The 24,329-nt window shown below is 46.7% G+C and overlaps 1 protein-coding gene across 2 annotated transcripts in view; it reads right to left on the reverse strand.

The window, feature by feature from the left end:
* Window positions 1–24,329, reverse strand: part of rassf8b (Ras association domain family member 8b) — a 128,880-nt gene that overhangs the window by 56,589 nt on the left and 47,962 nt on the right. For both annotated transcript variants that reach the window (XM_073066051.1, XM_073066052.1), the window contains exon 2: window positions 17,039–17,117. The gene's annotated coding sequence lies outside the window, so the exon portion shown is untranslated. The remainder of the gene's footprint in view (window positions 1–17,038; window positions 17,118–24,329) is intronic.

Genomic DNA, 24,329 nt, shown 5'->3' on the forward strand with positions numbered 1-24,329 from the left:
CTGAGAGTGGCTGGAATCTCAGACACTCAGATTCAGATTTGTTTATCACATGTACATCAAAACACACAGTGAAATGCCTCTTTTGCATTAACCATCATCATACTGAAGGATGTGCTGGGACAGCCCTCGAGTGTGGTCACATATTCTGGCACCAACATAGCATGCCCACAAAGTGGAGGTGGTGGAGACAGATACACTCAAAATTTAAGCACCTTCTGGACAGGCATTTAAAAATCACTAGATTACGAAAGGAAAAGGACTAAGGGTTAGCAAATATGATGGTCAGGACAGACACTGTGGGAAAGGCCTGTTTCAGTGCTGCAATAACACTATGACAATAGATACCTCAGTGTTAACGATCCATTCACACAAGGCTCGATCTATAGCTCCAGGCTGAATCACGAAGGCCGCATCCCCTGATTTTTCCGCCACACGGTCTCCTCCCTCCCCCTGAGCAACAAACACCATTAGAAATTCAGATAATTTCACTATTCACCGCCTCGCTGAAATAACCTGCATGACAACCACAGTAAACCTGAACAGTCACATACACAATGTCCTTACGATGCCTCACAAGCAAATAAACACCCCCGACAGTGCTGTAACCCATTTTGGGCTGCTGCCATCAGGAAGGAGGTACAGGAGCCTCAGGGCCCACGCCACCAGGTTCAGGAACAGTTATTACCCCTCAACCATCGGGCTTCTGAACAGAGTGATAACATCATCCACCCCATCACTAAACTGTTCCTACAACCCAAGGACTCTCATGTTCAATAGTTATTGTTTATTTATTTACTATTATTTTTTGTATTTGCAGAGTTTGCCGTCTTTTGCACACTGGTTGTTTGTCCATTCTGTTGGCTGTGGGCTTCTATCGATTCTATTGTGTTTCTTGTATTTATTGTGAATGCCCGCAAGAAACTGAATCTCAGGATTGTATATGGTGACATTTATGTACTTGGATAATAAATTCACTTTGAACTTCTTTGATTTTGCATGTGAGGAATTATTGATGCAAACGATCCCAGTTTAATGGAAATATGTGCAGCCACTCATGGAGCCGAGATTTAACTGACTGCAACCACTCTGAAGCTTGTGCATTGAAACACTTGCTGGAAGGCTAGTGACTGCAATACGCGTGTCCCGATGTTTGTTCCCATATTCCTCGGACTAGCATTAGTGAGTTGTGGCCTCACTATGTTGATGCCAGAAAGAGATGGGATAGGATAGGTAGAAGAGGTAAACGGCTGAAGGGTGGGTTCGGGGGAAGGAGGGGGGGTTGGGGGGGAAGGGGGGGTTGGGGGGAAGGAAGGGGTGAGGAGAGACACTAACCAGAATGGGGAAAAAAATCAAAAATAGTAAAAAACAAAATGGTGGAGGATGGAAACAGAGGGGGGCGATTACAGGAAATTAGAGAAATCATCATTCGTACCATCAGATGGGATATAAGGTGTGTTCCACCAATGTGCACTTGGCCTCAGCATGGCAGTGGCCCTTCCAGGTGAGGCAGACACTTACATGCCCTCTCTCTGTCCCTAATCATTGTGTTCGGAGCTCCCAATATGGCCTTCACTGCATCAGTGAGAACGGCCGCTGATCGTGCGACCACTTTGCAAAGCACTACTGCTCCATCTACTATGGCCACCATCTGGAGCTCCCAAGTACTGGTCATTTTAATTCTCCTCCCCATTCCCCCTTCGACTTGTCTGCCCTAGGCCTCCCCACCCCCGCGCCAATTCCCACACTGACCAGTCTGTCCTCAACCCCCCCTCACATCCATTCCCACACCGATCAGTCTGTCCTCAACCCCCCCTCACATCCATTCCCACACCGATCAGTCTGTCCTCAACCCCCCCTCACATCCATTCCCACACCGATCAGTCTGTCCTCACCCCCCCCTCACATCCATTCCCACACCGATCAGTCTGTCCTCAACCCCCCCACATCCATTCCCACATCGATCAATCTGTCCTCAACCCCCCCTCACATCCATTCCCACACCGATCAGTCTGTCCTCAACCCCCCCTCACATCCATTCCCACACCGATCAGTCTGTCCTCACCCCCCCCTCACATCCATTCCCACACCGATCAGTCTGTCCTCACCCCCCCCCTCACATCCATTCCCACACCGATCAGTCTGTCCTCAACCCCCCCTCACATCCATTCCCACACCGATCAGTCTGTCCTCACCCCCCCCCTCACATCCATTCCCACACCGATCAGTCTGTCCTCACCCCCCCCTCACATCCATTCCCACACCGATCAGTCTGTCCTCAACCCCCCCTCACATCCATTCCCACACCGATCAGTCTGTCCTCACCCCCCCCTCACATCCATTCCCACACCGATCAGTCTGTCCTCACCCCCCCCCCCCACATCCATTCCCACACCGATCAGTCTGTCCTCACCCCCCCCTCACATCCATTCCCACACCGATCAGTCTGTCCTCAACCCCCCCCTCACATCCATTCCCACACCGATCAATCTGTCCTCAACTCCCCCCCCCACATCCATTCCCACACCGATCAGTCTGTCCTCAACCCCCCCCTCACATCCATTCCCACACCGATCAATATGTCCTCAACCCCCCCTCACATTCATTCCCACACCGATCAGTCTGTCCTCAACCCCCCCTCACATCCATTCCCACACCGATCAGTTGACCTCGGCCTCTTCCATTACCATGGGATGGCTAAGCACAAAACTAAAGGAACAGCACCTCATATTCCACCTGAGGAGTGTCCAATCTGGTGCTGTGAACACAGAAATGACCTATTTCTGTCAACTGCTCCCCAATCTCTCCTCCTGATCTACTCAGTTTCTTCCAAGCCCACCCCAGCCCCCCATCACCCTCTGTATTTCTCCTCCTCCAACCGATCCATCTGTCCATCACCCACACTCAGCTTCCGCTGGGTCCACTCATCCTTACTTTTCCCACCTCCCCTATTTGGCTCGATGCTCCAGCTTCCCTTCCTATCAGACTCCATTATCAATAGCCCTTGTTGCCTCCACCCACTGCCTCGCAAACTCTCTCAATGCTCCCACTCACCCCTCCACACCCGAGGAAGAGTTGAGTTGAAGGATTGTAGCTAGAGCTGCCACTCCACCCATTCCCTTCATCTCTTCACCTGCTCTCTCCCCTCTATCCTTCAGTCCAAGTGAAGGCTCTCAACTTGAAACAGTGACGGTCCCATTTCCCAATGCTGCCTGACATGCTGAGTCTTTTTTAGCATTTTGTGTTTTGCTCCAGATTCCAGTGTCTTCGGTCCTGTGCTTCCCTGCTACCTTGTCAACTGGCTGAGGTCCACGGAATAGAGTAAAGGGGCTCACCGGGCAGTATAGTCTGCATCAAACAAATTATTTTCACCGGCACTGGGCTGGGGGCAAGGGGCTAACCGTACAAAGAGTTAGCTGTGGGGAGCTGATTCTGTCTGTGTACAAGATGTCCAAACATCTGAAATCTGCCAGTTACCAGCTACACCTGGCTGTCTTTGGCAGGTCTGGATCACATTCTTCCAAGAGGTCATTCATGATGATTTTAGATCTTGGATTTAGATTTACTTACCACATATACATCGAAACATACAGTGAAACGCATCAATTACTTTAACCAACACTCCTAAGGATGTGGTGGAGCAGCCTGCAAGTGTCATCACATATTCTGGTGCCAAAAAGGTGTGCCCACCATACTTGGCAGAACAATACAGAACACAATGAAACAGAGGGCAAAGGGACAAAGTAACAACAGCAGAACAAATCTGTTCCTCTTAACAAGCCAAGAAAACCAATGGCAATTAGGGATGGGAAATAAATGCAGGCCTTCACAGCGGCGCCCAAATCCACAGAAATTAATTCATAGCGCTGAAAGTCTCCAATATATTAAATCGGTTTGATATAATGTCTGAAAACCCAAATTATACCATAAGTTGCTGGAGAACTCAATTCTGGAAACAGTTACTACAGTAAGTGACTTCAGAAGACCCAATCTCTCCGGTGAAGGCCACCAGCTTGTCTCAGCCACAGGGCATCCTTGCAAATTTGCTTTAAGCATCTCCCAGTTTATGTCAGACTGGGAGGAGCCAATATGTCAAATTCTGGCCAGCAACACCAACACTCCAACAACAAAATGTTAAAATATGGGCAGCACTGGCACTTTTTTGGCAATGTGGGATTCTAGACAAAGACCCACTTGCAATAAATCTTGGTGCAAGGTTGGACTGTGTGAACTACCAGCAGCATTTTACCTCAGATGATGTGGAGTGCACAAAGGCCTTTTCAGCAACTGCTTTGTTAGCATCTGTGTGACAAGTGCATCACGTACAGGGCCCTCTGCATCCACTTGATTTGTGGGGCCCTCATTTGTGGTGCCAAGAAATCCAGTAGTCCAGAGTTTCTGTCTATGATCCAAACGTCCTTAGGAACAACAATAGGAAACTTTTAACCCCCTGTTCCTTGATTTAGATTATTCAGGCATTTACAGCTAATTACCAACAAACTTTCTGTAACTACCTTCTAAATAAATCAAGTCTTTGCAAGGTCCCGGACAAGTTTACAGCCAGTGGTCTTCCGTTGGGCGTCAATCCAAGGCCACTCAGACGTGTATTATCTAACTCACCAGAACGGGGCCTGCTCTGCCAAGGTCTCCTTCAGGAGCTTAAATGCAGTTAATGCATAAAGCACCAATCAGTCAACTTTCCTGCATTAGTTATCAGTTCTGCCAGGGCATTACTCAGTCCTCGGCAAGCATCTGCCCATCAGAACCCAGGGATGGCCTACTTTAATGCCAGTCTTATGGACACCTCAACATAAGAGACTTTTTTTAAATATAAAGTTGAGCTTTATTTGTCACATGTACATTGAAATGTTTATCTGTGTCAAATCAAGTTAGTGAGGATTGTGCTGGGCAACCCACAAGTGTTGTTGCCACACTTCTGGTACCAATATAACTTGCCCACAACTCACTAACATTAACCCACATACCTTTGGAATACAGGTGACCTCTCCACTTTACAAAGGTAGAGCGTTCCTATGAAGCCTTTCTTAAGCCGAAATGGCGTAAGGCGAAGAACCATTAATTTACATGGGAAAAATTTTCGTAAAAGCGAAAATCCTCTTTGTAATGTGAAAACAGGTTACTAATGTAGGTCTTTTGTAAAAGCGAAGTGGAGAGAACATTTGTAAAGCGGGGGACTTCTGTATTGAGGAAGCCAGAAAAATCCTAAATGGTCTTGGGAGAATGTACAAACTCGTTACAGCAGAGGGAATCCAACCTCGATCTTACAGCCGGTGCGCCAAACACTACGCTACCATGCCACCCCGCAAGAACAAGCCCCCACAGGTGAGTCGCACGGAGGCGTAGTGGTTAGCACAATGCTCTGCAGTACAGTCAACCCAGGTTCAATTCCCGCTGCTGCCTGTAAGGAGTTTGTACATTCTCCCCGTGACTGTCTGAGTTTCCTCCCACGGTTCAAAGATATACCAGCTGGTCATTAAAAAATGGTCCCGTGAATTGGGGGTTGCTAGGCAGTGTGGCTCGAAAGGCTGGAATGGCCTATTCTGCACTGTATCTCAATTAAAAAAAATATATTAATAAACACAAATTGACATATGTAGAAGTGAACAAGTACAAATGGCAGAATTAGCTTCCTCACTCATTAATGATTGTTCTTTCTTAGGCACTTTTGTTGCTATCCATTACCACACTGTGGGGATATGGTGGTCACAGACTGGCTTTTATATATTTTGACTTATAGACAAAAATTGACTAAGGGTTGTCTGTAGCAACAGACCTTTTTCTTACCCAGGATTGCCTCTACATTAAGTAACCAGACACACAGTGCTACACAGCACCTTTACCACTGTGTCCCACAGTTTGGGAGACTAATTCCAACTGGTAATCAAAATGCAAAACATTGCAGATGCTGGAAATCCAAAACAAAGTGTTCGAGACACTTGACCGCTCTGGCAGAGATGGGGACAAAAAGGTTAATGTTTCAGTTTGTTGGAACTGGCTGGTTTGTATACAAACTGGAATGGTTGATTATACGATGTTGAGAGCTATATCGTGCCAAGTTGGATGACGAAATGCTGTTTCAGGTGGCTTTGGACTTTGTATAAAAAGCAGATGCCCAGGGGTGAGGGTGAGGACGATGGAAAGCTAAGATCGCCCACACACCGACAACGATATTGAGCACATCTCCTCCCATCCCAATTCCTGCAAAGGCCTCCACTTGGTGTTCCCAGTTTCTCCGGCTCTTGTCACACCTGCTGTGCCTTCATCATGGCTGGTGGTACTCAACTGCATTTCTTAGCTTCCTGTTCATTCCGCCTCTCCTCTCGCCCCCTACATGGACAGGACCGTTCCCCAACCTCATCTTCGACCAGCCTCCACGTTCAACATTATCCTCAGTGCACCATCTCTGCAGCTGGAACACTGTACTGTGCATTCTGTTTTTCCCCTCGCTATCTTGATGTATTTATATATGACATGCCACAGGTCTCATATTGATTACTTCCAGTCAAGACAGCGCTGAGCTGCCGTCTCCATTGAGATCAGGGCACAGTCTTAGTTGTTGTTTAAGTTGATTGGGACAGTCTTAGGAGTAGAGAGCTGTCAGGTCAGGAATGTGCAGCAGTTAGGAGGTCAGAGTAGGGATTAGGGACTGGGATGTGGAGGAATTAGAAGTCAGGCCTCCTCTTTAGGTTTGAAGTCCAGAGAGACATTCACAGGTGACAAATTGCATCCATAGTCTAGGCCTCCACTCCACATTCGAAGGCCAACAATGTAGACAAAGGACATCCATGAATGTTGGGCTGTCCCAGGATTGGATCGAGGTTAGACAGCGCGCCCAGGATTCCTAGTCCTGTCCTGTCATTAACTGGTCCGGGGGGAGGGGGGGGGGGGGGGGGGGGGGGAGAATGCCGAAGTCAAAATCTAATGGCTGAAGCGTGGAGACTAGAGGCCCTGAGGCCTGTCCTGGAGTTGGAATACTGATGGTATCTGTGGAAGGCTGGGAGGGAGGAAGGAAAGGGGCTTGTTTTTGCTGTTGTTCATTGTGTTGCTTTGTTGTGTTCTGTGGTGTTCTGCCAAGCACTGTGGGTGTGCAATGTTGGGAACAGATTGTGTGGTGACACTTGTGGGCTGCCCCCACAATTTAAATTGTGTTGGCCGTTAATACAAGTGACCCGCTTCACTGTGTGTACGCCTCAAAGGACATGTAATAAATAAATAAATCAGAATCTGACAGAAACAAAAAGTTTTTCCACTGTATCTCAGTACACAAGATGTTAGATACATGGGTTATGAACAAAGGAAAAAGGTGTCTGGGGTTGCTTAGTAATTTAGTGCAATGGTGTTTATTAGATGCATCAAAATTACCAAAACTAGTGAAAAGAAAATTGCCAATATTTACAAAAGGATATCTACCAGAAAACACAATAATAGCTTCCTGCTTTATCCAGGATCGGCCCCGATCTCTCTCCTCTACCGAGGGCAAAGAGTTCCTATCCATTCCGCACAAGGACGTAGCAAGGAAGTCCTTAATTACCAACAAAGTTAATGTCAGCCTAAACATGAATCAGAATATGATGCAGCCCACAATGTACTTAGTCATATTAGAAAATAAACAGAAGTATCTACCTTAAATACAGCATACAAACATGTATACATCCCCACTACTAAAGAAATTGAATATTCCACTATGTATGGTGGGGAAGGCATCAGCTTGGCTTAGGACAAGAATATACCGGGGAAGACAATGAGTGCGTACACTCAGTGTTCCGACAGCAGATTGGGGTGTCTGTGTGTGAGAGAGTGTTTACCGAGTGCTCTCCATCACATTAAACAATACTGCAACCAGTTTCCAATTCCTCCAAAACGATGCCCTACTAAACGCCTTCACCCACTCCTCTGCTTTCAGCAGTACACAGGGACCGGAAACACAAGGGTCCACACATACTGGAGCAGCACAAAATGCTGGAAAACCTCAGCAGGTCTGTGGAGGGAACTGGACAGTCGATGTATGGAGGGAAGGCGCGGAGCAAACGCTGGCAGCTGAACTGTGTTTATTTCAATGCACAAGGTAAGAGGAGAATGCCCTCTTCTCATTGCTACCATCAGGGAGGAGGTACAGGAGCCTGAAGACACACACACAATGTTTTAGGACAATTTCTTCCCCTCTGCCATCTGATTTCTAAGTGGACAATGAACCCATGAGCACCACCTTATTATTTTTGAACTGCTTATCTTTTTATTTATTATAATTTATCATTTGTTTTTTAGGCATCGCACTGTCCTGCTGCTGTAAAACAAATTTCACGACTTGTTTTTGACAATAAACCTGATTCTGTTTCTACAGGTGTTAGCTCTGGGGCCTGCGATGTTATTGCCTGAGCAGAGACGTGGCTGAGTGAAACGCAGGACTGTCAGCTCAATGTTGTAGGATGCAGATGCCACAGGCGTGATAGACGTATAGGTAAGCAAGGAGTGAACGGTGCCCTTTTAACAAGGGAGAATGTCCCCATCGGGTGCTTAGAGAAAACATTCTTGGAGAGAGAATTTGCTCATAGCAGAAAGAATAATAGGGTTGTATTAGTGGGAGGTTTTAATTTCACTGGTACTGACTGGGCCACCCAAAGTGTAAAGGCCTGGATGGGGTAGAATTTGTGAAAAGTTTCCCAAGTCAATATACAGAAGGCCCTGCTTGGGACGGTGCAATACTGGATCTCCTCTTCGGGCCAGTAACTGAAGTGGCAGTCAGGGAGCACTTTGGCTGCAGAGTCTGTAACTCCATCAGTCATGGAAAAGGGTAGGGCAAGGCCACCGGTTAGAGTCCTGAACTGGAGTAGCACAAACTTTGAGGGAGTGAGGCAGCATCCAGTAGTGATTAAAGGGAAGAGCCTATATGAAGGGAAAGGAACAACGGCAAGTGGGAGGCTTTTAGGAGTGTGATAGGAAGAGTCCAGGAGCAACGTGGTCCTGTCAGGGTGAAAGGTAACCTGTCAAATTTAGGGAACCTCGGGGTGGAGCTTAGGAGGAATGATGGCGCCTAACGGCGACTCCTTTGCTTGCGTCTTCAGAAACAGCTCTATTTCCATCTTTAATATCTTTATTTGTTCCTTTCAGGATTCTTTTGAAGACCATGACCTGGAGTTACACGCAGGCTTCAGTTCTTTGCGGGAATGGGACCCATTCTCGGGGTTCCACGGCTCGCCACTATTCAACACGCCAAAAGTTTGGCCTGAGAATCTCGATCGTGTTCGGAAGCCTAAGATCTCGGGGCTCTGGAGACAGGCGGACCAAGGGTCGGTGTCATGACAGGAGACTCGTGTATCATCGGGAAGACCGGAAAATCTTTCGCTCTGGGCCCGAAGATCCACGGTCTTTGTGATCTTCGGGCACAGAGCTCAAAAAAAGCAACTTTCAAGATCATAAACCAGCAGGTTGTTGTTATGTCTCCCGCCCGCTGTGAAAATGGGGGATACCTGATACCTCTTTTGCGAAAAAAAAAAGCATTCCAGGATGTATATACTGTATACATTCCTCTGACATTAAACTTGACCTTTGAACCTTAATGATGAAAGATACTGTGGCTCTGGGCAACAGATGCAGAGTAGATTCCCTAAGAGATCAGGCCCCCCCCCCCCCCCACCATCTCGAGCCACCTATGCCTGATTTTCTCCTCGATGTTTACTGAGAAGATCAGAGTTTATTCAACGACATGAGGGAAACAAATGGAGATGTTCTGGAGAACATTCGTATTTTCTGGAGAGGTCTCTGAACCCTTACAGTGTAAGGAGGTGGGCACATTCTCAAGGCTTGACCAAGTGAATCCTAGAGAAGGAATTGCAGAGTCCCTTGAAGAGATACTTGATTCAATGAAGTTTCCTAAAACTGTAAGATGGCTAAGATGGCTCCATTTTTTTGTAAGAACAAAGCAAGGGCAAGTCAAAGAACTACAGGCTGGTCAGCCTGACATCAGTACTGGGGAAATTTCTGGAGGGGATTCTGAAGGACAGGATCTACCAGCATTCGCAAAGAAGCTGATTGGGTGAAGCTGGCATGGTTTTGTGTGTGTAAAATTGTTTTGAATCACCTTTTGGAGTTTTATAGATGAGGGTGGGCAGTGGATTTTGTCTTCTTATTCTTTAGCAAAGCTGTAGACAAGGACCCACATGGTAGCTTGCCTGGAAGGTTAGGTACCATGAAATCCAAGGTCACCTAGTTAGGTGGATTAGAGGAAGGTAGCAGAGGGAGGAGGCTGAAGGTTGTTGCTCAGAATGGAGACCAGTGATTAGTGGTGTACTGCAGGGGTCGGTATTGGGGCACTTGTTATTCCCACTGCTAAACAAATGCTCTTCATGGCGTGCATCTCAAACAGCCTCTGACAACCAAGTCCAACTCCTGGCCTTCACGTGTGGCATGGTTCGGATGCCCGGCGGAGCTGTTCTCACTGACAGGAGAAGGGGCAAAGGTGGGCCACTGGCGCCTTAAAACCAGTTGCTCTGGGCAGATGGGGCTCGTTAAGCACGGATAGTAACTCACCTAGAAGAGGGAAAACTCCCGATTTCAAACCTCCACTCTCTTGCGGCTATACCCGCTCACGGGAAAGGCTTTGGGAGTAAACCCCAAGGAAAAATCCGGAGTCGGAGTCCCGAAGGCGGCTGACTGCTGTACCCAGCACCAGCACGGCAACTCCTGCGATGCTGCTGGCACCAAACTGTATCGACTTTCGTCGTTCCTTTGGATCTGTCATCAGCATGGGGGGGGGGTCCCACTGCACGGGCAACAGACAGATCTCCATATCAACTCTGCCCTGGCTCGCGCCCTGGAGAAGCCACCCACGACTGACCGAGGCCACAGTTATAAATAATCTGAATGCGAATGCACAAGACTTGATCAGTAAGTTTCCGAATGACATGAAATTAAAAGGTTTTTGTTGATAATGAAGGCGTTTATAGATTCCAAAGGGATCCTGATTAATTAGGGAAATGGGCTGACTGGAAAATGGATTTCAATATATAAGAAAGTGTGAAATGATGCATCTTGGCTAGTCAAACCTGTGCAGGGCTTATACTATGAATGGCAGGGCACCAGGGAAGGTAATGGAAAAGAAGGATTTAGGAGTAGAAGAACATAGTTCTCTGAAAGCAGCATTGGTGGTGAAAAAGACATTAACAAACTGGCCTTCTTCAGCCAGGGAGTCAGGGCATCATGTTGCGGTTGTACAAGTCACTGATAAGGCCATAACTGGAATACTGTGCACAGTATGCTCACCCTGTTTTAGGAAAGGTGCGACTAAACTGGAAAGAAGGCAGAAAAGATTTGAGGACGTTGCCAGGACTAGTGCGTCTGAATTATAGAGAGAGTGACCAGGCTAGGTCTTTGTGCCTTGGCACGTAGTAGAACAAGGGCTGCCTTTATAAAGGTTAAAAATTCGTGGGGGGGTATAGATAAGTGGATGGTAGCAGTCTTTTCCCCAAGGCAGGGCAGCCTAAAACTAGAGGGCACAGATTAGAGGTTAAGAGGGCAGAGATGTAAAAAGGGATTTGACTTGAGGGGGTGGTGAGTATATGGAACAAGCTACCAGAAGAAATGTCTGAGGTAGGTACAATACTATCATTTAAGAAGCATTGGTTAGCACATGGAGGGACGGGGCAAAGAGGGAAATACATGAAACTGTGTGTAGCTATGTGGGCACCATGGTTCCCATAGACTCAATGGGCCAAAGGGCCTGAATCCAGGCTATTTATTCTATAAATCTAAGCCAAGTTGATGAAATGTAAATAGAGTATTTTGGAAACAGCAGAACGTGGGGTGATAAAGCACAGCTGCAAAGAATACCACACCAAGTACATTTCCAACAGCTTATGGATTGATGTTTTTCAGTGGAAATGGGCCACACCCAGCAAGCAGTAACTGTTCTGTGACCCAGATGTTTCTGTGAGGGGTTTCTCACTATTTAAAACTGACTGCCCGTGGACATTTTCAATCTGAATGTCTGGGGCCATTAACATCCAACAAAAGGAAGATGTGTTTGCCAGTGAGTAGTTGTACAAGAGTGTATTATCGTAATGGTCTTCTAGAAGCTGTGACTTCAAATCAGGTCTGAACAGAAAGAATCACTAATGACACAACCCCACTTATTCAGCAGGCTGCTCTACATCTTAGCAGCAATCTGGAGCTTCCCACAAAACTGGAAAGTTTTAATTTATCGGTGAGGACGGAGGAGAAACAGCATTTATCAGACAAAGGAAATGCAAAATGTGGCAGAGTTTGGCCTCCATTCATTCACAATATGGCACTGTTGATGGGACCTATCTGACCACCTCACTTTACCCTGAGGAGGTGACACCACTGGGTCTTGGCTACAAATTCCATGCAGCCAGCCCATGAGAGTCAGGGAGCACTGAAACAAGATGATAAGAGACATAGGTAGAGTGGACGTTTCCCCAGGGCAGAAATGGCTAATAGAAAGGCGAGGTGACTGGTGAAAGCATGGAGGGGGTGGGAGAGGTGTCAGAAATAATTTCTTTACACGGAGAGTGGTGAGTGCTTGGAACACCCAGCCAGGGGTGATGGTAGGGGCAGATACATTAGGGGCATTTGAAGAACTCTTAGTGGGCACATGGCTGACAGAAAAATGGAGGGTTGTTGGCGGGGGAGGTTAGACTGATATTTGAGTAGGTTAGAAGGTGCGCAGAATTTTGTGGGACAAAGGGCCAGTACTGTGCTGCAACGTTCTATATTCTAAGTCCTTGCTGACCTGTTAAACTCATCTCATTTTCTTCTCCCCACATTCCCATTAACTCTCCCCCAGATTCTACCACTCACCCACACTGATTTACAGCGGCCAATCCACCCGTTTCCACTTCAGAGCACGGCAGGATTACAGATGAACAGTTCCCACGCTATGGGAGATCAGAACAAAGACTAACCAACCAGTCGAGTCGTGCTGTCACAAGCCGAGTCAACCGACAGGCAGCAAAGATCAAAGTTGAGGCTATCGCAGTGTTGACCCTGTGTGGTAAAATACGGGGCAAGCTCCGAGCATTTTTACCCCCCAACACTGAGAATGCAGTGGGAATCTGTTCACCGGTTACAAGGAGGATGGAATGATTAGAAGGAAGCCTGCTTTGTCTTGTTCCCATCACCAGATGCAGGCTGACTCTGTATGTGTGGTTCTGGGCTCCATTACAAGATTAAAAGAGGGCAAAGAAAATTTATAAGTATGTTGCCAGGACTTGAAGACCTCAAATATAGGGAAAGGCTGAATAAATTAGGACTTTATTCCCCAAGCACAATTTTGCCTACTCAGAATGCAAGAGGCCATTCAGCACATCAGCTCTATACTAGCCACTGGCAGACCATCCATCCTCAGGTCCGTTTCCCCTCTCCTTATTTCCCTGTACCAATGAAAATTCTCTCTCTTGTGCCCATTAAATTCCTCTGCGATTCTTTTTGCCTTTCATCTACACTACTTTTTATTTAGAGAGAGAGCACAATAACAGGGTCTTCTGACCAAATGTGCCCATGACGCACAATCATAGCCATGTGACCAATTAACCTACTTTCCCTATAACTCAGATCCTCAAGTCCCAGCAACATATTTATAAATTTTCTTTGTACTCTTTCAATCTCATGGACATCTTCCCTGCAGGTAGATGACCAGAACTGCACAGAATACTCCAAATTAGGCCTCACCAATGTCTGATAGAGCTTCAACATAACATCCCATCTTCTGTACACGGTGCTTTGTGTATGATTTATGCAGCAGAAGACAATCACAGCTTTGAAAGTTGCTGAATATGTAGGATACTGAAATCATAAAAGGATATTCCGTTTAATGTAAACTGTGATTGCTGGAAAATACACTTGGCTTCACTGCATCTTCCTCCAGCACACGTTGAGTCATCAAAAATAACATTCTTTACTGATTACACTCCCCATTACAAATATTAACTCCCTGTTCCAAAGCAATGATCAAACCACTTGTGCAGTGCACAGATTTAGACAAGTACAGCATTATGTTCAGAGTTAGTCAAATATGGTCAGCACACTGACAGAGGAACTCTCAATCCTTGCTGGTTGTTGGGGCCAAAGTTTCTTCATTAACTAGCGTAAACCTCGATGGTTGAGAAACGCTGGCTAATAAAAGATATTTGGTGACCAGAAGACCTCCAGGGAGTCGTACTCCACTTAGAACCAGGAATTTTAAAGCTTCAGGTATACAAAAGCTGAAGGCTGGAGGCCAAAGAAAACAGACCATCCTGGGGATAGAGGACTGTATACGCTGGTGGGTGGGAGGAACGGCGCTCGTTTTTCAGGTGTTGTCTTGTTGCTTAGTACGTTCTATTTTGTTGTGTTCTGTGCGGTTCTGCTGAGCACGGTGAGCACGCCATGTTGGCAACATTTGCGGGCTGCCCCCAGCCCACCCTTGGTTATTAACACAAATGATACTTTTCACTGTATGGTGCTAAGCCATGTGATAAATAAATCTGAATCTGAACCTTCCTCACTCGGTTCAAAGTCAGTCTTGCACCTTATCTGCCAGGATATGGTGGGAGAAGAGCTGTGGGTCTGCACAGTCTTACAGCAAGGAAACAGGGCCTTGGACTCACTGCAGTCTATCAATCACCTGCGTACACCGATCCAACTCCAATACCGCTTTACTCTCCCCACGTTGCCATCAACTCCCCTCACACTCCAATACCCTCCTCTACACTAGGGACACTTCAACAGCGGCCAATTCACCTGTAACTATCTCCAGGAGGCAAACTGCTTGAGCACCTTCACTCCATCCGCACAAAAGGAGGGATTTCCTGGTGACCATCCATTTTAATTCTATTTCCCATTCCAACGTGCCAGTCCACGGCTGCCTCTCCTGCCAGGATGAGACCACTCCCATGTTGGAAGGGCAACATCTTATATTCCTTCTGGGTAGCCCCCAACCTGATGGCATGAATATCGATTTCTCAAACTTCCAATAATTTCTCCCCCTTCCTCTTCTCTCTTTTCCCATTCCCTTCTTGCTCCCCTCTTACTCCTTCTCTTCTCCTTATCTGGCCGTCATCTCCCAGTCCTCTCCTATGAGACTCCTCCAGCTTCAGCCCTATACCTCTCCCGCCTAACAACTCCAGCTCCCCACCTGCCCATCACCTCCCACTGGTGCCTCTCCTCCCTTTCTCCCATCACTCATTCTCCTATCAGATTCCTCCTCCATTGAGTCCTTTACCTTTTCTATGGAACACCTCCCAGCTTCTCACTTCGTCCCCCTCCCCCACCCACCTACCTTCCTCCTCACCTGGTCTCACCCATCAAATGCCAGCTTGAACTCCTCCCCTCCCCTCCCCATTTTCTTATTCTGGCTTCTGCCCCCTTCACTTCCAGTCCAGCTTGGCCCAAAACGTCGACGGTTTATTCTTCTCAGAATCAGAATCAGGTTTATTATCACCGGATTGTGATGTGAAATTTGTTAACTTAGCAGCAGCAGTTCAATGCAATACATAATCTAGCAGAGGGAGAAAAGTAATGATAATAATAAATAAAATAAAACATAATAAATAAACAAGTAAATCAATTACTTATATTGAATAGATTTTTTTTTTTAAAGTGCAAAAACAGAAATACTGTATATTAAAAAAAAGTGAGGTAGTGTCCAAAGCTTCAAAGTCCATTTAGGAATCAGATGGCAGAGGGGAAGAAGCTGTTCCTGAATCACTGAGTGTGTGCCTTCAGGCTTCTGTACCCCTTACCTGATGGTAACAGTGAGAAAAGGGCATGCCCTGGGTGCTGGAGGTCCTTAATAATGGACACTGCCTTTCTGAGACAATGCTCCCTAAAGATGTCCTGGGTACTTTGTAGGCTAGTGATCAAGATGGAGCTGACTAGTTTAACAACCTTCTTTCGGTCCTGTGCAGTAGCCCCTCTGTACCAGACAGTGATGCAGCTTGTCAGGATGTTCTCCATGGTATGTATAGAAGTTTTTGAGTGCATTTGTTGACAAACCATAGATCCTGCCTGATCTCCTGAGTTCCTTCAGCATTTTGCATGTTGTTCTGGATTTCCAGCATTTGCAGAATCTTGTATTTATAATTTGCTGCAAACAAATGGAACCCTTCTTACCATGGCATCAATGTTGGGGGTCCACTCCTTGTACATGAACACTTCGCTGAATTTAAATTCCTGTCAATATTCACTATTAATTCCTTACTGTCTCATCACACTTGGAATAAAACCCACAATAAGATCAATACTCAGTCATCTTGAAACACAGGATTCAATGAAGACTGACCCCCAGCCTTAATCTCAAGCAACAGTCCAGGAAGGAGGACAGTCTAACATGGTGCCTGTTGCATCCGTGGTCACTTAGTTGGCAGCAGAGTCAGAAGATTGTTGGTAAAAGTCCCACTCCAGAAACATGAGCACTAATTCTCTGGGTGAATCTCTGATGTTATACAGTGAGAGAGAGCTGAAGGGCAGAGGTGACCACTGGGTTCCTTCAAGAGCTACAGTTTACCACAACATTATTGCACTGTGGTTTTCTTCACTAACAATCACTGCATTTCAAAAGAGCTTAGCAGCGTACTGAGGTTACAAAACAACAGAGAACACTACAGGCCCTTTGGCCCACAACGTTGTGCTGCCCCTATAACCTTCCCCAAGATCAATCTAACCCTGTCCTCCTACATAGCCCTCCATTTTTCTATTTTCCAAAGGCACTACATAAATGCAGCACATTCATTTCTCTTCCCAAATAAAAAGGCTGGCAAGCTATGGATTCAACACATGCCCAGTTCAGGCCTCCCGTGATTTTCACTTCGCTGGCCTGATGGAACTAGAGGCACTGCAGCATGACTGATCCAAGTACAGAAGGTTCCAAACGTGAACTGGCACTTGGAGCCAATACGAAGCCCATTCAATCACTCAGATAAAGCCAAATTAAACACCTATGAACAGACGATAGTCATTATGAAGACCAGGGGAGTTTCTCTGGCCAGGCATGCCAAACATTTCCCGTCCTTACTGATTTACTCACATAGCCCAGCCGTGGTGTGTGGATGCATAGCAAAACTGCCCGCTCGTCAGGCCCAGTGATTCATGAGGTCCAATGTGTCCTGAAAGAAACAGTGAGATAACATTACAAGTTACTTATCAAAACAGGCCTCACATGCCTTACTAAAAATAGTGCAATGGCGAGCAACACATTGGAAGGGAGGGGAGAGGCGAGGGTGTTCACTTGCAAGGTTGTGTTTTTAAACCTCAGATTTGCCACATCTGCAGATCTTATTTTCCAAGTAGTGCTGAATAGTTCTGTGCATTCAAGTCGTGTCAGGTCACGTTCATTATCACGCCAACAGCTACGGTGAGGTACAGGCACGAGGAAAATCTTGCTTGCAGCAGCATTGTGGGCATGTAGATTCGGACAAGACACAGAACGTAAGATACAAGATTAAAAAAACAGCGCAAAGAGCAGCACTTTAGTCCAAAAAGCAACACAATAAGAGACGAGAAGTAGCGTAAGAGATGGTTCACAGTTGCCAGGTTAGGGTCAGGCTTGTGCAGGTTGATTGAAGAATGGCTGTAGGAAAGCAGCTGCTCTTGAACCTGGTGGCGTGAGACTTCAGGCTTCTGTACCTGCTGCCAGTCAGAAGAGGGTGTGACCGGGATGGTGGAGACCTTCACGAATTACTATGTGTTTCAATATACATGTGACAAATAACACTAACCGCTCTACCTTCACAGCATCACTGCTGGTGCATCACTCTCACAGTAAACTCCAGCACAGCTTTCCGACTCTGGTACGAGAGCTCTGCAACTGAGCTACAGTAGACACACCGAGAGGCTCCCACCAAAAGGGCAGCAATGGGGCAGTCCCACAAAAAGTGGCACAAAGATAAAGTTGCCAGGACTGCAGTGTCATAATTCCAGGTGCCCAGCTTCCGTCCTGACCTCCGGTGCTGCGTGGAGTTCGTACAAGTGGAAAGTGGGGGTGGGGGGTGTTGAAGGTGTGCTTGGTGGTGGGATCCCGTTGGAGATGGCAGAAGTTACGGAGAATTACCTGCTGGTTGGGAACATGAGGAAACCAATCCCTGCTGGGATGGTGGGAGGATGGGGTAAGAGCAGACATGTGTGAAATGGAAGAGATGTGGCTGAGGGCAGCGTTGACGGTGGAGGAAGGAAAACCCCTTTCTTTGAAGGAGGAGGACATCTTATTAGTTCCGGAATGAAACGCCTCTTCCTGAGAGTAGATGTGGCAGAGACGAGGAATTGAGAGAAGGGGATGGTATTTTACAAGTGTCAGGGTGGGAAGAGGTATAGTCCAGGTAGCTGTGAGAATCAGTAGGTTTATAATAGATAAATTGCCTCCAGAGATAGAGATAGAGAGATTGAGAAAGAGGAGGGCGGTGCCGGAAATGGACCAGGTAGATTCGAGGGCAGGATGGAAGTTGGAGGCAAAGTGCAGGAAGCAACACCAATGCAATCATTGATATCGTGTAGGAAAAGTTGGGAGTGATACCAATGTAGGCTTGGAACGTAAACTGTTCCACACAGCCGACAAAAAGGCAGGCGTGGCTGGGACCCATGTGAGTGCCCATGGCTACACCTTTCATTTGAAGGAGGTGAAAGGATCCAAAGGAGAAATTATTGGGAGTGAAGACGAGGACCAGTTCCGCCAGATGGAGAAGAGTGATGGTGGAGAGGAACTGGTTAGATCTGGTGTCCAGAAAGAAGCAGAGAGCTTGGAAGCTTTCCTGATGGGGGATGGAGATGTATAGGGAATGGGCATTCATAATGAAAATGAGACAACCAGGACCAGGGAACTGAAGTCATTGAAAAGATCAAGAACATGTGAAGTGTCAGTGATGTAGATAGGAAGGGACTGAACCGAGGTGATAAAACAGAGTCAAGGTACGCAGATACGTGTTTGGGGAGGTGCAGGAACAAGCAGAAACAATAGGTCAACTTGGACAAGAGAGGTTTATGGAAGCAGGGAAGGAAGTAGAAACGGGAGGTGCAGGGTAATGGGATCTATGAAGTTGGTGGCAGAGGATGAGAAATCAAGAGTTAATAAGGTCAGTGAAGGAAGTGGTGCTGTCTGCAAATCTGTGCAACCCGAGTCCGCTGAAGGCTTGTGGTCTGTACCGGGGCGAAGGTACATGGGTGGGAGGGAAGAACAGGGCTTCTTTTTGCTGCTACCATCTCGTTGGTTGTTGTGCTCTGCGAGGTTCCGCTGAGCATTGTGGACGTGTTTTTACCAACGCCAGAATGGGCAGTGACACTCACGGGCTGCCTTCAGCACGCTCTCAGGTCTGTCAGCTGTTAATGCAAATGACACCGTATGTTTTGAACTACATGTGATCAATAAACATGAATCTTGAATCTTCGGAATGACCCAATGCTAGATGGGCTTCCAGCCTCCGAGCTCAATGAAAGGTACAACGTGGCCCCGAACGATGGAGGGACTGAATTCCTATAAAGTCATCCATAAAATTCTCTCAACAAAAATTGACAAAATTTGTTGTTTCTTTCACACTGTGCTTATTTAGTTATTCCCCAACGCCTCACAAACTCTGAAAAAGTGACATTTTATTCCATATCTGTTAGTGCTCGTGAAATCCATCACTCAATCTATGATATAGCACGGGCAGGTACACGCCAGCTCATAATTCACAAAGCACTATCCTCGAGTGGCTCAAGCCAGAATATCTGCCAAACCACTACCCTACTGCCTCTCTCTGCCAAACTGGAACCATTCCATTACTTCGGATGCCTGGGTTCCTTTTTAAATTAAGGCAGTTCCTTGTACTGCAAAAGCAAGTTTCAAGAAACCCTTGGCGGTTTCTTTTAATTTGCAAAAATTCCAAGCTAGTGTGGACTTCATAAGCAGGCAACTTAACAAAATGGGCACTTTATGGTTGTCAACAGCCCCATCCCTCTTTTAAAACAGACAGGTTTTGCCAGTGTGTCTGGTTCACAGAGCCGCACCCCCCACCAGGTCAACACAAGCACAGCACATCAAACTCATTCGTATTTCGCAAAACTCCCAGGTCGACTCAAGCACCCCACACGGAACACACTCTCGATTCACAAAACTCCCAGGTTGACACACAAGCTCTCCACACTAAACTCACTCCTGATTCACAAAACACCAGGCTGACACAAGCTCTCCACACTAAACTCACTCCTGATTCACAAAACTCCAGGCTGACACAAGCTCTCCACACTAAACTCACTCCTGATTCACAAAACACCAGGCTGACACAAGCTCTCCACACTAAACTCACTCCTGATTCACAAAACACCAGGCTGACACAAGCTCTCCACACTAAACTCACTCCTGATTCATAAGATCCGTCGTCTACATTGGCTGCACTCAACTCCTAACAGCTGGATTCCAGTGGGAATAGGGCAGAACCTCGAATCCAGAGTTTGCTTTATACATTAGTGCTGAAAGAACTGGCCTGGCCTGCAACAGAACGGTGCCAAGAACACTCAAGCACGCAGCCTCGCTGAAGGAACAAGGTGATAGGCACGACGCTGGCTCATGGTTGGGCCAAGAATCATCGCCCACAACAAAGCAGAGCAGTAATTCCGATAATCCAGCTTCTGACTGCCGGGAAGTATGGCACCTGACTTGCTCAAGGTTTCTGAATACAAGACGGGGAGCGGGGCCAGAGATGAAACCCAACTGTGATCTGAGTGTGACTGAGCCACAGTCGAGGTCTGGACAGCTGGGTTCAGGAATATGGGTAGGTTTGGGGCCAGGGCCGAGAGTGCTGTCTTTAAACTGACCAGGCTCCCTGGAAGCTTTATCATCATCATCATCATCAGAGGGTAATACGCAAAATAAAAGTATGCTTGGGTATTATCAAATGTAAACCATCAGTGCACAGTCAGTGGCATAAGCCTTAACAGTGCTGCTGTACAGAAAGGTCCTGGGTTGCAAGTCCATAGCTCCCGGTAAGTGGCCTCACACAGCACGTGCACCTTTACTATCTGGGCATTCACTTTAAGAGCCAGGAAGCCATCTTTCAACCCTCTAAAGTTGTGTATAAGATAATGAGAGGCATTGATCGTGTGGATAGTCGGAGGCTTTTTCCCCCAGGGCTGAAATGGCTAACAAAAGAGGGCACAGTTTTGAGGTGTTTGAAAGTAGGTACAAAGGAGATATCAGGGGCAAGTAGTTGTATTTTTTCCGCAGAGTGTTGAGTGCGTGGAATGAGCTGCCAGCGACGGTGGCGGAGGTGGATACAATAGGGTCTTTTAAGAGACTCCTGGACAGGTACGTGAACCTTAGAAAAATAGAGGGCTATGGGTAAGCCTAGGTAAATTCTAAAGTAAGTACACGTTCGGCACAGCATTGTGGGCTGAAAGGCCTGTACTGTGCTGTAGGTTTTCTATGCTTCTAAAGCTCTGGTTAGGCCGCATCTAGAAAAGCGCATTCATTTCTGGACGGATGTTGTCGCTTTGGAGAGGGTGCAGAAGAGATTTACCAGGATGCTGCCAGGCTTAGAGGACATGCTATAAGGAAAGGCTGGACAAACTTGGACTGTTTTCTCCGGAGTGGTGAAGGCGGAGGGGGAGACCTGACTAAGCCTGTGAGAGGCATAGATAGAACAGACAAGACAACTGATATCTTTTTCATCCAGAGTAGAAACCTTCCCTCATACTTAACATGTACTGATGCACCATCAATAACTCACTCTGAGACGTAAGAAGCGAGATATCGGCTTTTATTGTCTGGAAGAATGAACAACACTACATCCTGGAGAATGAGGCCGGGCTCAGGCCTCAATCGCCTTTATACAGGGGTCTGTGGGAGGAGCCACAGGAGCAGTCAGCAGGGGTCTGTGGGAGGAGCCACAGGAGCAGTCCAGACAGGTATATGTAGTTCACCACATGTACCCAAGGTGAGAGGTGATAAATCCCAAGAGGATGTGTGAGGCAAGTTTTCGTATCTAAAACCAGAGTGGTGGGTCCCCAGAACGCACTGCCTGGGGTGGCAACGAAGGCAGGTACAACACAGACATTTCAAAGGCTCTTGTGCAGTGAACAGGGATATAGACACTGCCTTCGGCTGAAGGGATTACTTTAGTTAATCAATTCAGAATAATTTAATGGTGCTGTAGTGTTCAGAGTAACATCAATTATTGTAGAAAACGTGCTGGTCCAGCACCAACATCCCGATGAGCTTTAGTATAACCTCCTCTCCGGCCCTGCTTCTCAGCCATTTCAATAACCTCTCTGCTCCTGTCTTCAGACCAAACTCATTCTGTGCATCCAATCATTGGCTTTCATGTCTATTTAGATAAATGCAGAAGTGAACAGCTGCTGCAAATACAGCAAATTGAGCATCCCACAGACGGCTCAAAGGACAGTTATGATATGCAGTCCCAATGACAAGTTAAACGCCATCGTCACTGCAGACTTGTCCTGACGAAGGGTCTCAGCCCGAAACGTCAACCGTTCACTCTTTTCCGTAGATGCTGCCTGGCCTGCTGAGTCCCTCCAGCGTTTTGTGTGTGTTGCTCGGATTTCCAGCATCTGCAGATTTTCTCGTTTGTGGTTGGAGCACCCAAGCAATGCGTCCACTTGCCTTTCACCCAAGCAGCAAGTCCAACTCTGGCAACAGGCCGTTTTAGAGGAACCACAAACACACACTAGCAACTATTATAATACTAGTCAAAGACAGTGAGGGGGATCTACACCTGCCCATTGGGGTGAGAATGTGTGGGGCGGCATGGTAGATTAACCCTTAGTGCAACACTTCAGACTGCCAGTGTCAGGGTTCAGTTTGTAAGGAGCTTGGTACATTCTCCTAGAGACCGCACGAGTTTCCTCACACGCTCCAAAGGCACACAGGTTAGGAGGTTATTGGTCACCATGGGTATAATTAGGCTGCACTGGCTCATTACTGTGCCACGTGTCTAAATAAAACAAAATATAAAGCTCATGGTAACTGTACACTTGGAAAATCAGTACACAATTAGGCAGAGTCAAAAAAGTTGTGGCTGACAGATCTTTCAAAGGTGGTTTCTGAAACAAATGGTCCTGGGATCAGAGAGTCATTCTGTAAAACAGGCCCTTCAGCCCAAATCATCCATGCTGACTAAATTGCCTACCTGAGTTAGCTCCCTATCCCTGCACCTGTCCAATCATCTTTTAAACGTTGCATTTGTATCCACCTCCATCAGCCTGTTCCACATGCCCATCACACTCTGTGTGAAGAAATTGCCCCACAGTTCCCTTTAAATAGGACCACAAGTCATAGGAGCAGAATTAGGCCATTCAGTACATCGAGTCTGCTCCACCGTTCCCTCGTAGCTGATACCGGATGCCACTCAACCCCATACGCCTGCCTTCTTGCCGTTATCCTTTGATGCCCTGACCAATCAGGAAACTATCAACTTTCCTGATGAAGGGTCTCAGCCCGAAACGTTGGCTACTCTTTTCTCACGGATGCTGCCTGACCTTCTGCGGTCTTCCAGCGTTGTGTACGTATTTTAACTATCAACTTCTGCCTTAAATATATGCACAAACTTGAACTCCAACACAGTCTGTGGCAGAGCTTTCCACAGATTCACTACTCTCTGGCCAAAATAAAATTCTTTCTTATCCCTGTCCTAAAAGGCTGCCCCTCAATTCTGAGGCTTTGCCCTCTAATTCTGGATACCCCCACCACAGGAAACATCCTCTCCATATCCACCTTATCTAGTCCTTTCAACATTTGGTAGGTTTCAATGAGATCCCTACGCATTCTTCTAAATTCCAGTGAGTACAGGCCCAAAGCTGCCAAACACTCCTTATATGTTAACCTCTTCATTCCCGGATCATCGCTGTGAACCTCCTCTGGACTCTCTCCAATGACAACACATTCTTTCTGAGATATAGGGGCCAAAACTGTTGACAATAGTCCAAGTGCGGCCTGACTAGTGTCTTATAAAGGCTCAGTATTATCTCATTGTTTTTACATTCTATTCCCCTTGAAGTAAATGCAACATCGCATTTGTCTTCTTTACCACAGACTCAACCTGTAAATTATAGTCATGGGAGTCTCGTACGAAGACTCCCAAGTCCCTCTGTACCTCTGATGTTTGAACCTTCTCCCCATTTAGATAATACTCCACACTATTGTTCCTTTTACCAAAAAGCATCATACATTTCCCAACACTGTATTCCATCTGCCACTTTTTTGTCTATTCTTCCAATTTGTCTGTCCAGCTGCAATCGCATTGCTTCCTCAGAAATACCTACCCCTCCACCTATCCTGTATCATCCGCAAACTTTGCCACAAAGCCATCAATTCCATTATCGAAATCATTGAC

Source organism: Hemitrygon akajei, chromosome 14, assembly GCF_048418815.1.
Source record: "Hemitrygon akajei chromosome 14, sHemAka1.3, whole genome shotgun sequence".
In the NCBI taxonomy this organism is placed as follows: domain Eukaryota; kingdom Metazoa; phylum Chordata; class Chondrichthyes; order Myliobatiformes; family Dasyatidae; genus Hemitrygon; species Hemitrygon akajei.